Source organism: Chiloscyllium punctatum, chromosome 8 (genome assembly GCF_047496795.1).
Source record: "Chiloscyllium punctatum isolate Juve2018m chromosome 8, sChiPun1.3, whole genome shotgun sequence".
In the NCBI taxonomy this organism is placed as follows: Eukaryota; Metazoa; Chordata; class Chondrichthyes; order Orectolobiformes; family Hemiscylliidae; genus Chiloscyllium; species Chiloscyllium punctatum.
The window spans coordinates 24,955,762-24,969,185 of NC_092746.1; the positions used below are offsets into that span (position 1 = coordinate 24,955,762).

At 40.8% G+C, this 13,424-nt stretch overlaps 1 long non-coding RNA gene across 3 annotated transcripts in view; it reads left to right on the top strand.

Annotated features, from left to right (window-relative positions):
- The window catches only part of LOC140480419 (uncharacterized), a 176,007-nt gene that overhangs the window by 106,500 nt on the left and 56,083 nt on the right, over positions 1-13,424 (top strand). For 2 of the 3 annotated variants that reach the window (XR_011961290.1, XR_011961289.1), the window contains exons 4-5: positions 2,881-3,058; positions 5,605-5,666. This is a non-coding gene — a long non-coding RNA (uncharacterized lncRNA). The remainder of the gene's footprint in view (positions 1-2,880; positions 3,059-5,604; positions 5,667-13,424) is intronic. The other variant, XR_011961291.1, reaches the window with a different exon arrangement.

Genomic DNA, 13,424 nt, shown 5'->3' on the forward strand with positions numbered 1-13,424 from the left:
AAAGTGTTGGTGCTTTCTTGGATGCTCCTTGTCCAGTTTTTCCATTCTAGGGTAAGCGATTCTCATGAGTAAGTAGGGATGTTGCATTTGTTTAGGGAAGCTTTCAAGATTTCTTTGTAGTCTTTCCTGTGCCCTCCGACTGATTTGCTTATCATTGCAGAGTAGAGCACTTATTCAGGGAGTTTTATGTCAGGCCAACAGACAATTTGGCCCACCCATTGCAGCTGGTTGAGCATGACCAGTGCCTCTGTACTGGGGTTATTGACCTGGGAGAGGAGACTCATGTTGGTATGCCTATCCTGCCTATATATTTGTAGGGTTTTCCAAAGGCAGCACTGGTAATACACATTCCAAGGGTTTGAAGTGTCTGCTTTACATATTTCTGATACATTCGGGATGATGGGGACAATGTCTGGTCTGTAGAGTATGAGCTTGTCACTGACTTCAAACACTGTGTTCCTTGGTAGATTGCACTGGCACATTGGAGTTGATGTTGGATTTCGTCATCAATGTCTGCTGGCACCGAGATGAAATAAGGCTGTTGATGAATAAAGGCTAAATTAATCAATGTTGTTAAATTTCAATTGTTTGACTTGGAAGCCACCAAGCTAAAGCTTTGCAAACTTGCCCGAACTTATAATTTCAAAGTCAGAAATGAGTTATTACCTCAGATTTATAATTGACCTAATCTTGTTGTTTTCAAACTTAATTAGTAAATATTTTGAAAATACTGTCTTATTGATTAGCTATTCACATTAGTGGGGGAATAACATTAGAAGAAGAGAAATTGAAAATAACTTTGCACAATCAATTCATTTAAAAATGTAATCAGAAGATAAGTGGATTGAAAAATAAAAACCAGAAACATGATATTAGAAGTTGTTTTTAGAAATGACAATAATAAGCTAGTTAGTTAATTGGAGTACATTGTTTTAAAAAAACAACAGGTACACTGAGGTTATGATTTTAAGGAAAAGAAGTTAAGCCCTTGGTCATTATAAGCATTCAAATATCATGGATAATATACCTCACATTGGAGATGGAAAATTGTCTATCGTCTGATTCTTAATCTATTTTCACTTCTTTCTTTATTCACTGGTTTACTTTTTATCAATGTTTTATTTTTAAATAAATATCAAAAAACACCACATAAAACATATTTCAAGTAACAACCTTGACGAGAGACTGATGAAATGTGTTTCTGGGAGAATCTTTTTTAAATTCACTTTTGGGACATGGGCATCATTAGCCAACCAGCATTTATTGCTCATCCCTAAGTAATATTGAGTCAGTAATCATGTAATTGGGCTGCATCCTATTTGAGTCCAATGTATTCTGTAGGAACAAAACAATTTTATTTCTGTCTTCTGGTGTATAAAAATACACTGCCATTTGATGTCTTTATCATGGTGGTGGTGCATGTACTTTGTGGACTGTGCTATTATGCTTTAAAAACTGATTTTATAAATAGATGAAACATGCATTTTTTCAATTGAATAATGATTATTTTGTGATGAATTTGTTTTGATTGTTTTGCCTTATGACCATAATTGAATTTTGAATAAGATAAATGATTTTGGGCTGCTATAGACTATATGACATTTATATTGCACAGTTGCTGTGCAAATATGTTCAGTCCAGCGCTGTTCTGGATTTGCTGCTTGCATTATTGGACAGAATTCTCAAGATCTGACACCATTGACCAGCATAGCTGTATTTGTAGAAATCTTCCACATATATGTCCTTGTTATTCACGTGAGTAATTTTCTGATTCTGTCTGTGGCAACTGACTCATAAAAACTTGCAATGTGAAATAACATGGCTGCCCTGTATAGATGGGCTGGAAATTGGTTGTCTGATATTCAGGAGGAAGTTGGCAGTCATTTTATTTTCACTGCAGGGTTCAGTCAAAAATTCTGTTATTTCAAATCTGAAGAATACCAAGAACTTTTATTTAAACCTCTCTTATTTAAAGTTAGTATTGATTTGCAGCCAATATTATGTAGGTAAATATAATAATTTGCATAGCAATGTATCCCAACTAACAAATGATCAGTTAATTGCTGTTTATTTGCTTGCTATTGCACCCAAAGAGCACTTTCCTTTCTTCATTCAATACCATGGGATTCTAATAATCACCTGGAAAAAATAGACATGATCTTCATCTGAAGGATGGTGCACTCAACAGTGGACCTAGCCTCAGTACTTCACTGAAGTATCAACTGAGATTATGTTTAGTGTTGTAATACATTAGCTCCATAACTCAGAAGGTAGGATACCACCACGCTTACTGAACCAAATTTATGTATACCAAATTAATGTGGGAATAACTTGTACTGAACTGGGAGAAATCTATGGAACAAGCTTCCATTTGCTGGCAAATGCAAATTTAGTTAAAATAAGGGTTTCTAGTTGAACACTATGTTGAAGAATATGTAATTTGACTCGGCCAAAGAATTAAACAGTCGGCGATGAGTTAAAATTAGAGACACTGCACAAATTTCATTAATCTTAATTCCTCTTGTTTGGGTCAGGTGGAGGAAAGGAGGTAAAACTCTGACTCCTAGGGTTTAACCAAACACCTTAGTTTTTCAGAATTCGGAACACTTTTGGGTCAAACACATAGCTGCCAGTGTAGTAGGCTGTTTTGTTCATCTTTGTTGAATCAAGCTTACTAAAAGCCTGCATTGGAGGTCTCAGCCATTTAAGGAGGACAGGATGGACATAGTTATTTTGACAGCGGTAGGACTTATGCTTAAAAGGACCATGGTATGTTTTTAAAGATGTTGAGCAGGACTTGGAGTTTTAGATTGCAGCTCCCACAGGAATGGTAAAAGGGATCTGGGCAAGCTGGATTTGGCTCTTTTATCTTAATTACAGGTGCAGCTGAGGAAGCCTCCAGGAAGGTGAGCCCTCCTAATGCCAGCAGTAATGGGACAATGCCTTCATTGACCAGGCATGGATGGGAAGTAGTCAAGGAAGTGAGCAGCAGCAATGTGACCTCTCTAATCTGGAGACATCAGGGATATAACAGGACATCCAGAACTTCAGAAGAGAGGTGAGTGGGGTAACACTATCAGATGTCAACCCCCAAATGCAGATTTGCAGAACTCCCTGAATTCTGTACTTGCAGTAGAAGAGAACACTGAACTTGACAAGAATCAGAGATGTGAGATTAAGAGGATAAGGGAGAATGGGTGTGGGGAGGAAGTGACTTTATCAGGAACTGGTAATGTCTTTTGGAAGCAGATAATGTTTGCCTGCTCAGCTGAGAAGGGAGTACCGCATACAGTTTTATACCCCTTACTTGAGGAGGGATACAATTATTTTGGAAATAGTTCAGGGAATGTTCACTAGATTAGTTGCAGAGATGAGATTGTATAGATTAGATTAGATTACTTACAGTGTGGAAACAGGCCCTTCGGCCCAACAAGTCCACACTGCCCCGCCGAAGCGTAACCCACCCATACCCCTACATCTACATCTACCCCTTACCTAACACTACGGGTAATTTAGCATGGCCAATTCACCTGACCTGCACATCTTTTGGACTGTGGGAGGAAACCGGAGCACCCGGAGGAAACCCATGCAGACACGGGGAGAACGTGCAAACTCCACACAGTCAGTCGCCTGAGGCGGGAATTGAACCCGGGTCTCTGGCGCTGTGAGGCAGCAGTGCTAACCACTGTGCCACCGTGCCGCCCATAGGATGCTGGTGAGGCAATGCCTGGAGTATTGTGTGCAGTTTTGGTCTTACATGAGAAAGGATATACTGGCACTGAAGGGGTTACAGAGCTGGGTTCATTAGGTTGATTCTGGAATTGAGAGGGTTAGGTTATGAGGAGAGATTGAGTAGACTGGGACTATACTCATTGAAAATTAGAAGAATGAGTGGGGATCTTTTAGGAACATCTGAAATTATGAAGAGAATAGATAAGGTTGTTTCCACTGGTGGGTGAAACTAGAACGAGGCCACATAGCTTCAAAATAAAGGGGAGCAGATTTAGGACTGAGTTGAGGAGGAACTTCAGCCAGAGGGTTGTCAATCTGTGGAATTCCCTGCCCAGTGAAGCAGTTGAGGCTATCCTTATTGAATGCTTTTAAGGCGGAGATAGATTTTTGGACAGTAAAGGAATTAAGAATTATGGTGAGTGGGTGGGTAAGTGGAGCTGAGACCACAAAAAGATCAGCCATTATCTTATTGAATGGCAGAACAGGCTCAACAAGCCAGACAGCCTGTTCATGCTCCTATTTTTTATGTTATTATATTCTTGCAAAAGTCTCATATTACATATTTTAGGCCTCAGTAGAGTTTAGATGAGAGGAAATATGATTGAGGTTATTATATAGTAAAGGGGATTGACAAGGTTGCCATACAGCACATTTTTCCCTTTGTGGGGCAGTCTAGAAAGTGAGGTTTTAGGCTATGTGGTGGCACATCTAAAACAGAGATGAAGCGGAATTATTACTTTCAAAAGGTCATCACTGTCCCAGAGTGAGGTTGATGCTGAGACACTGAATACATTTAAGGAGGTGATAGATTTTTAAAATTAGTAATGGGTTAAAGAGTTATGAGGAAATTGACAAAAGAGGCAAAATTGCTGAGCAGACCTCGCCAACCTTAACTGAGATAGTGGCCCAGGTCACTGCAGTGTCCTGGGTGAAAGACAATACACAGCAGTGTAGGGAAATGGTTAACAATCTTTTGCATTCCATAAGGGTAAATTCCACCATCTTCTCTCTGCTACCTCACATTCACTCTAAATTCTGTCACCAAGACTTGTGAATGGTAGTTCTCACTGTTGCAAACATCATATTCACTCAATAGCTCTCATCTATCTCTATCCTCCCAAACTATTAAACCTTCCTGCCCTTTCTGCTCTTCCTTCTTCCTTCTCACTTCTCACTCACTGGGGACACCTCAACACCACTTCTTTTCATGCGTCACCACTAAATGCTGTTCTATCATACAGATATCACTCAGCCTCTCTCTACTCATTGCAGGGAAATTTATCAAACAAATTCTCCACAGCATCCCATTTACCTCCCTGCTATCCCTAACTGATTACACGTGACCTATAGGACTGACCATAGCCCAGTGCCTTGGACGTCTGGTCCCTGGTAACCTGCCTGACCAAGGCCAATCCCCTAGACTGGAATTGAACAAGCACCCTGACTGACTATGATGGTACCTCCATTTGCCTGTTGTCCTTCTTGAATTCATTCAAGACTGTTCCTTCATAGCCATTTGGTTGAAGCACATGCAGTGAATTTTTCATGTAAGCTGCAGCACATGCTGTGGTTATGACATTGACATAGCACAGTGCCATACAAGTCCACCCTTTGACTCCTCAGTGTTCTGAACCATGAAAATCTGCCTAACTCCCTTTGAGCTAAAAGGCAATACAAACCACAGAAGCTGGCAGCCTCCAAATAAACACAAAGTAACAAGTATGAAGTAATGAAACTAAGTGTTGAGTTACTGGAATAATAACGCTAACTCTGTTTTTCTCCCCATGAATGCTGCCAGATCTGCTGAGTTTTGCCAGCAATTTCTGTTTTGTTTGAGGTCTCCAGCATTTACAGTTCTTTGTTTTACTTTAGTGCAAAGAAGCATCCTGTTAACATGTGTGAGAGGCATGTGTGACCTGGCAGAAGTATGCAAGGTAGGTGTTCCTGAGCTCCAAAGTAGAGGATTGAAGTGATGTGTGTGTGTGTGAGAGAGAGAGAGAGAGAGAGAAAAAGAGGAGGGGGTTGGATCGAGAAGATGTGATGTTATGGTGAGGTTGTTGACTTATTGATGCTGACTTATGTGGACGAAGGTTGGAAGAGGAGGGTGTGCATGGAGCATGCAAGGTCATTGTGGTGAAAACAGAGTTGTGTGAAAGCCTGATGAATCAAGCAGTAAGCTGCTGCTGCCTGGTAACTGCTCCAGCTTTCATCTTGGGAATTGGTAGCATCTAGCTTCTCAGGGAGGGAGATGAGAGTTGGAATCTGCATAGAAATTGTTTGGGCTATTAATGAGTTGCATATTACACATTATAATGTGCATTTCATCCGATACATATTATTTGAAACGTCTAGAACAATTAGTATCACAATATTCTCCTCACATAAACTAAACTCGTAATAATTAGTGCAGATATTTTATTGATGTTAATGCACAATATTTTGTTTTGAAAGTTAATTGTAGGATTGGGGTTTGCAAGACTGAAAGTTTACCCTGAAATTAATTCACCCCAGTTGCCATGTTTTATACTCCCAGGGTATTTATTATATTCAGACCAAGAATAGCTTAGAAGTGATCATCAGTTAGCACTTCATCCAAATGAGCATCTATAACCTGAGCTTAATTTAATACCCTGAAAATGGGCACTTGAGGTGCAAAATGGAGCAAGTGACTTGTCAAAGAAGTGTCCAGCCTGATCTTTGCCGATACTGGGCAGTTTTTGATTTTTCAGTGGGCTTTGAAGGAAAGATGGTGGAAACAGAAGTTTCATTCAAAATCAAACAGGTCTATTCTGCACATTATTTAATGACCTGGGTATGCAGGACGTCTAGTGTGAAATGTGGCCTGGAAATAGTTTAGTAGCAATTCACTAAAAGACTACAATAATCCAAGTGCTTTCAGTCAGTTTTATAACACACTGAGTTCCTCACCTCTGGTAACATTCATTGTCTTACGATTCTTAATGTGAAATGTTCAAAAGAACTCCCTATTATTGGCAACAATGAGTTACTCAGTGTAAACCCTCCTATCTAAGGAGACATGGACAAAGGAAATACTTTTGAAAAGATGCAAGGGAAGACAGATTGCACAAGAGGTGCTAAGAGCCCATCTCTTAAGTGCTGATATACTTACATCTGCAGCAGAAATGAATATCACTTCCTTTGATAGATTTATTGTCTAAGTGAAGCTCATATCCTCAAATGAAACTTGAGCATGATTCCCAATGATGCCACTGAAATATGTTAATACCTGACAGAACATGTTAGATACCATTTTGAAAGCACTTCAATCCAATCTACTTTGTCAGTGGTGCTATGATAAAGAAATCACAACAGGGTGATTAACAGCCAACATAGAATAATTTGATAAATTCGCTAACCACATTTGCAGAAGCTTGGGTATCTACTAGTAGCAATCAAGGGAACCTGTTTATACAAATCCTGAATCACCAGGGAGTCAGATGCAGAGTAGTGTCACTTGCTGCTGGAATGCCTACAGCTATCATACAGCAAAGGTTTAACATAATCAGTCACTGTAACAGCTGTGCCCCACAAATTGGTTTTACTTCCTTGAAAGAGAGTTGTGCTGAGTCTTAAGGGTAATGTGACAGAGTGGCACTGTTTCTAGAAGCCACCAAAAAGAGAAAAGATGTTGTGCCACTTAATGTAGTCTACAGATTCCTTTCCCTTCATTTTAACTCCTTAGCTTCTCCACATGAAGTCACCTATGAGCCTTTCCAAGGTGTTATGAAATTCCCTTTTCATTGTGTTCTTTCTATTCGTTCACAATTGTGTTTGAATCTTTGACCCGAAAACTCAGCTCCCAACTGAAAACTGGGTGCTATTAAAAGTCTCTCATTCTGATAGAATTTGCAACAGTTCTTGTTTATTTAAATCTGATCGAAACCTGAATACAAAAATTGGTTTCTGATTATCAGCAGATTTTCATAGAGTCATTTTAGGATCATTTATCACGTATAAGGGTGTTATTTGGCCCACTGAGCCTATACAGTTCTGGAAAAGTTGCTCTATGTATAGATAACTCACCTTTGTGTTTATATATTAACATTTGATGATGGTAATAAAAGGGATGTGAACACATGGTGTCTTGAATTTATAAAGATAGATGTGTTTTGAACAGTAGCAAAACTCGAATGTGAGACTGGATTTTACAGACCACTGATTGACTTTTGACTAATTTTGATATTTTTAATTGAACTTGCTATCAGAATATTTTTAGTATCTTGTGGGATTTAGTAGGATCTATCCAACATGGAAATGTGCACTGGTTTGTACAGATCAATTTATGGAATGGTTATAATATAGGTCACTAGCCCCATTGTAATTGTGCAAATTCCTTGCAATTCAGCTTGTGCTACTCTTGTATAGTTCTGTGTGGCCCTGCAAATTTTCTTTCAAGGAACTTATCCAATTCCCTTTTCGAAGACCTGATTGTGTCTGCTTATCATACTGTCAGACATTGTACTCCAGATGGTTTTTTCTCATGTTGCCATTGGTTCTTTTGCTAATTACTTTAAATTAGCATCTTCTAGTTCTTAAACCTTCTGCTCTCATTTCTATTTGTCTACCTTGTATCAATTCTCCATGATTTTGAATGGCTCTTTTCAAATCTACTCTCAATCTTCTCCTTTTAGTTTTACCAACTTATCCATGTAAGTAAAGGCCTTATTCCTGGAAGTAGTCTTGAAAGTCTTTATTGTACTCTCCCTAAACCTTCACATCCAATTGAAATTTGGTGCTCATGATTGGAAACAGTACTCCAGTTAAGGCCAAGCTGATGTTTTATCCAGATTTATCATAACCTTCTCATTTTTGTATTCTTTGTTTATTTATGTGATACAGGATCCTGAGCGTATTTTTAAGCACTTTGTACACCCGCCATGAAACCTTAAATTGTTTGTGCACAAATATGCCTCTGTTCCTGAACCCCTTTGGGATTTGTCTCCTTTATTTTATGTTGTGTCTCCACGTTCTTCCCACCAAAGTGAATCATTTCACATTTCACTATTCTCCACGTTTGTGTATTTCACCATCCTGTCTGTGCCTTCTTGATGTGTATTACTGTGCTCCTCACAATTAAAAATCCAAGATTGATGTCATCTGCAAATTTTCTAAGCGTATCCTATACACCCAAGACTAAATCATTAGCACATATCAAGAAAAGCAGTGTATTTTTAAGTAGGTGCTTGTGACAATGACACTCCGAAAGCTAGTGTGCTTCCAATTAAACCTGTTGGACTATAACCTGGTGTTGTGTGATTTGTATTATTAAGTAAGTTTACTTCTACCAAGCTCATGAAATTTTAATTATTTATTTAAATATGGTGTGTGGTCTTCCAATTTAGTCAAAAGAATATTAGGTATAAAGCTTTGAAGTTTTTAATACCATAAGACACAGGAGTAGAAATTAAGCCATTTGCCCCATCGAGTCTGCTCCGCCGTTCAATCATGGCTGATAAATTCTCAACTCCATTCTCCTGCTTTCTCCCTGTAATCTGTGATCCCCTTGACAATCAAATACCTGTCTATTTCAGTCTTAACTATACTTAAGAAGTTTCTCCCGAAGGCCTTCCCTTTACTCTCAGGCTGTGCCCTCTGGTCCTTGTCTCTCCTACCAATGGAAACATCTTCCCAACATCTACTCTGTCTAGGCCATTCAATATTCTGTAAGTTTCAATTGAGTGTAGACCCAGAGTGTTCAAATGGTCTCATATGTTAAGCTTTTCATTCCTGGGACCAGTTTCCTGAACCTTTTCTGAACACGCTCCAGGGTCAGTATGTCCTTCCTGAGATATGAGGCTCAAAATACGCACAGTACTCCAAATGTGGTTTGACCAGAGCGTTTTAGAGCCTCAGAAGTAAATCCCTGCTTTTATATTCAAGTCATCCCAAAATAAATGCCATCATTGCATTTGCCTTACTAACTACTGACTCAACCTACATGTTTACCTTGAGAAGATCCTGGACTAGAACTCCCAAGTCTGTTTGCATTTCAGACTTGTGAATTTGCTCCCCATTTAGAAAATAGTCAATGACTCTATTCTTCTCACCAACGTGCATGGTCTTATATTTTCCAATATTGTATTTCATCTGCCACTACTTTACCCAAGCACCTAACCTGTCCAAATCCTTCTGCAGCCTCCCTGCCTCCTCAATGCTACCTATCCTTCTACTTATCTTTGTATCATCTGCAAACTTAGCCAGAATGTTAATGTATAAGGTGAAACGTTGTGGTCCCAACATTGAACCTTGCAGAACACCACCTGTCACCTTTTTATCCCCACTCTTTGCTCTCTGCCAGACAGCCAGGCTTCTATCATGCTAGTCCCTTGCCTCTGGCACCATAGGTTCTTATCTTACTCAGTAGTCTCCTGTGTGGCACCTTGTCAAAGGCCTTCTTGAAGTTCAAATAGATAACATCCATTGGCTCTCCTTCGTCTAACATGCTCATTACTTTGATTAGATTAGATTAGATTACCTACAGTGTGGAAACAGGCCCTTCGGCCCAACAAGTCCACACCAACCCTCTGAAGAGCCACCCAGACCCATTCCCCTACGGGTAATTAAGCATGGCCAATTCACCTAACCTGCACGTTTTTGAACTGTGGGAGGAAACCAGAGCATCCAGAGGAAACCCACGCAGACACAGAAAGAATGTGCAAACTCCACACAGTTTCCTGAGGCGGGAATTGAACCCGGGTCTCTCACGCTGTGAGGCAGCAGTTCTAACCACTGTGTCACCGTGCCTTCCTCAAGGAATTCTAGCAGATTTGTCAGGCATGACCTCCCCTTGATGAAATCATGCTGACTTTGCCCATTTTACCATACACTTCCAAGTATTTGGAAATTTCATCCTTCACAATGGATTCCAGGATCTTACCCACAGCTGAGGTTAAGCTAATTGGTCTGTAATTTTCTGTCTTGCGCTTTACTCTATTTTTAAACAGGGGTGTCATGTTTGTGATTTTCCCTGACTCTTGCGATCCCTGAAAGATCACCACTAACACCTCCACTATGTCTTCAGCTATCTCCCTTTTTCTCATTCTCCTAACAGATACAAATTGGAAACTTGGATTCGGACCTTTAGCCTCTATGTATCTTGTTTAAGTTATATCAAGTTACCCATTGCAATAGAATACCGAGTGAAATTTAATTTCTACTTGAAGAAGCATAGGAGAGGACGTCATACACAAAACCCAAATAGTTAACAGTAGTTTATTTACCAACTTGAATGTTACAATTACAGTGAAGTAGTTGGATATTTAATTTTAGCGATTGATTAAAAGTATAATGTCTATGATTTGTCACAATATATTAACTTAATAAGTATAATAAGTATAACAATTGCAGTAACAGAATCAGAAGTTGCTGGAGAAACTTTGCAGACTTGTCAGTATCTATGGAGAGAAAACAGAGTTAGCATTTCCAGTCCATAAGACCATAAGACATAGGAGTGGAAGTAAGGCCATTTTGCCCATCGAGTCCACTCCGCCATTCAATCATGGCTGATGCGCATTTCAGCTCCACTTACCCGCATTCTCCCCGTAGCCCTTAATTCCTCGAGACAACAAGAATATCAATCTCTGCCTTGAAGACATTTAGCGTCCCGGCTTCCACTGCACTCTGCGGCAATGAATTCCACAGGCCCACCACTCTCTGGCTGAAGAAATGTCTCCGCATTTCTGTTCTGAAATGACCCCCTCTAATTCTAAGGCTGTGTCCACGGGTCCTAGTCTCCTCGTCTAACGGAAACAATTTCCTAGCATCCACCCTTTCCAAGCCATGTATTATCTTGTACGTCTCTATTAAGTCTCCCCTTAATCTTCTAAACTCCAATGAATACAATCCCAGGATCCTCAGCCGTTCCTCATATGTTAGACCAACCATTCCAGGGATCATCCGTGTGAATCTCCGCTGGACACGTTCCAGTGCCAGTATGCCCTTCCTGAGGTGTGGGGACCAAAACAGTACTCCAAATGGGGCCTAAACAGAGCTTTATAAAGTCTCCGTAGCACAATGGTGCTTTTATATTCCAACCCTCTTGAGATAAGTGCTGAAAATGTGTTGCTGGAAAAGCGCAGCAGGTCAGGCAGCATCCAAGTAACAGGAGAATTGACGTTTCGGGTATCAGCCCTTCTTCAGGAAATAAGGGCTGATGCCCGAAACGTCGATTCTCCTGTTCCTTGGATGCTGCCTGACCTGCTGCGCTTTTCCAGCAACACATTTTCAGCTCTGATCTCTAGCATCTGCAGTCCTCACTTTCTCCTCTTGAGATAAGTGACAACATTGCATTTGCTTTCTTAATCATGGACTCAACCTGCATGTTGACCTTTAGAGAATCCTCGACTAGCACTCCCAGATCCCTTTGTACTTCGGCTTTACGAATTTTCTCACCGTTTAGAAAGTAGTCTGTTGTTGTGGTTCTGTTCGCCAAGCTGGGAATTTGTCTTGCAAACGTTTCGTCCCCTGTCTAGGTGACATCCTCAGTGCTTGGGAGCCTCCTGTGAAGCGCTTCTGTGCTGTTTTCTCCGGCATTTATAGTGGCCTGTCTCTGCCGCTTCCGGTTGTCAGTTCGAGCTGTCCGCTGTAATAGCCGGTATATTGGGTCCAGGTCGATGTGTTTGTTGATAGAGTCTGTGGATGAGTGCCATGCCTCTAGGAATTCCCTGGCTGTGTTACTACTATTATAGGACAGCCAGGGAATTCCTAGAGGCATGGCACTCATCCACAGACTCTTATCAACAAACACATCGACCTGGACCCAATATACCGGCCACTACAGCGGACAGCTCGAACTGACAACCGGAAGCGGCAGAGACAGGCCACTATAAAAGCAGGAGAAAACAGCACAGAAGCGCTTCACAGGAGGCTGCCAAGCACTGAGGATGTCACCTAGACAGGGGACGAAACGTTTGCAAGACAAATTCCCATCTCGGCGAACAGAACCACAACGAGCACCCGAGCTACAAATCTTCTCCCAAACTTAGAAAGTAGTCTGTGCTTTTATTCTTTTTGCCAAAGTGCAAGATCTTGCATTTGTTCACGTTGAATTCCATCAGCCATTTCCTGGACCACTCTCCCAAACTGTCTAGATCCTTCTGTAGCCTCCGCACTTCCTCAGTACTACCTGCCTGTCCACCTAACTTCGTATCATCTGCAAACTTCGCTAGAATGCCCCCAGTCCCTTCATCCAGATCATTAATATATAATGCGAACAGCTAGGGCCCCAACACTGAACCCTGCGGGACACCGCTTGTCACTGGCTGCCATTCCGAAAAAGAACCTTTTATCCCAATTTTCTGCCTTCTGTCAGACAGCTAATCTGCAATCCATCCCAGTAGCTCACCTCGAACACCATGGGCCCTCACCTTGCTCAGCAGCCTCCCGTGTGGCCCTTTTTCAGAACTGATAATAGCCAAGAAAGGATGGCATTTATATTTGGGGATAGTCAGTGGATGGGTGGAGTTGGCGCCCAGAGAGACAAACATAGTTAGACAGATGAAAGGATGGGTGGTAGTACGCTAGGGAAGATGAAAAGCTGTTAATGGGACCATAACAAGTTGAGTTACAAGTTAGCCAGGGAAGACCTACAGAGAGAGCTAAGAAGAGGACATGAGAAGTCGTTGGCAGGTAGGATCAAGGAAAACCCTATAGATTTCTATAGGCATGTCAGG